Source organism: Neophocaena asiaeorientalis, unplaced genomic scaffold (genome assembly GCF_003031525.2).
Source record: "Neophocaena asiaeorientalis asiaeorientalis breed wild unplaced genomic scaffold, Neophocaena_asiaeorientalis_V1.1 scaffold149, whole genome shotgun sequence".
NCBI classification, from domain to species: domain Eukaryota; kingdom Metazoa; phylum Chordata; class Mammalia; order Artiodactyla; family Phocoenidae; genus Neophocaena; species Neophocaena asiaeorientalis.
The window spans coordinates 2,911,920-2,913,559 of NW_020174442.1; the positions used below are offsets into that span (position 1 = coordinate 2,911,920).

Genomic DNA, 1,640 nt, shown 5'->3' on the forward strand with positions numbered 1-1,640 from the left:
AGATAAGAAAAGGAAACCTAATTGGTGTACTCTGCCTAGGAAAGAGAGGTCTGATAGGTGATTTAAAACGTAACCCTCTTATGTGAATAACCTCAGATGATTCTGATGTTCATGATCTTAGCTAAATTAGCATCACAGTTACAATTTCCTTTTGAGTCTGTTTGCTGCTATTATGTTGTTGAAATCTTAATCTTAATCTCTGACCTCCAAAGAGCAAACTCCCAGGGTCAATTCTAAGTTAAATTTAGAGGAATGTAAGGCTCAACTGAAACACACACTCACATTTCTGTAAGGCTAATACAAATGTCCAAGTGCATATGTGCTGATCCGTCATATTGTGAACACAAAGGATGGAATTTAGTTCTCAAGGTGGCAGCCTTTCTGAGCTACCCAGAGACGGGTCCAAATGGCATTGCCCTGGGTTCTGGTCATAACAGGGAAACATTCACAACGTCCAGAGCCCTTCATGTCCCGCGGATAAAGGAGGAGGCTGTCCTCACAGTCTCTGCAGCAGGAACCCACTTGGGTGGCACCAATCTTGACTTCCAAATGGAACAGTTCATTTACAAAAGGAAAAGTGATAGCATCTACATCATAAAGCTTCAGAGGACCTGGGAGAAGCTCTTGCTGCAGGCTGGTGCCATTACTGCTACTGAAAGCCTGGCTGGTGTCATGCCATATCCTCCAGGAATTCAGCTGTGCTGAAGTCTGTGCTGCCTCTGGAGCTGCTCCTATTGCTGGCGCTCCACTCCCAAAACCTTCACTAACCAGCTCCAGGCAGCCTCCCAAGAGCCCCGACCAACTTCCGGTGGTTACTGATCCCAGGGCCGACCACCAGCCTTTCACAGGTTATGTTAACCTGCCTACCATCACTCTGGGTAAACCAGACTCTCCTCTGCGCGGTGTGGACATTGCCATCCCGCGCATGGGAAGGGACGTCCCTCAGCGGATGTGACGTGCTGGAGGCCGGCCGGGAAGTTCGACGCCTGCGCGGCTCCATCTCCCGTGAGCACTTGCGGGAGGTCGCAGCTTTTCTACGTCTACAGAGACCCTGAAGAGATGGAAAAGGGTGAGCAGGTTGCTCCTGAAAAAGTGTTGGCCCTGGAGGAAATTCAGGGCATATGAACTACTCCCACTCTCGAATTTACGACTCCTCAACCTGCGGTGGCAGACCGGCCTGAAGGCACAGGTGCCCTCGCAGCCTATTCATCATTTCCGGCTGAACAGGAGCCCAGCCCGTCTCGGAGAAGACTTGGGCAGTGGCTACCTCCGCTCAGGCCACTGAATGGGTAGGAATGACCACTGAGTGGTCATAAGCTGTTCTTCCTTAGGCTCTTAAACAGAAAATGAAGCAGAGACTATTAGAAATGTGACAGAGTCCAGAGGGCATGAACTAGCAGGGTGGAGAACGGAATAGGCCTGCAGCTATTTGATTGATTTGTTTGTGGATTTTTTTCCCCCGTGTTTAAAAGTTAATGCAACAATTTTAAAATCAGCAAATTTTCATGCAGAAATTTGGATTTTAGCTTTTTTGTTACTTCAGCTAGCAAAGGGCTTGTATTCTCATGTGGTCACAATTGGGGACCCTCTGCCTTCAGATGGTCTGGCACTCTCCAAGTTTCCACAGTCCCCCACCTCCA

At 48.7% G+C, this 1,640-nt stretch overlaps 1 pseudogene; it reads left to right on the forward strand.

Annotated features, from left to right (window-relative positions):
• The first annotated feature begins 303 nt into the window (after nucleotides 1-303).
• On the forward strand, nucleotides 304-1,316 carry LOC112407765 (40S ribosomal protein SA pseudogene; annotated as a pseudogene).
• The last annotated feature ends 324 nt before the right edge of the window (nucleotides 1,317-1,640 follow it).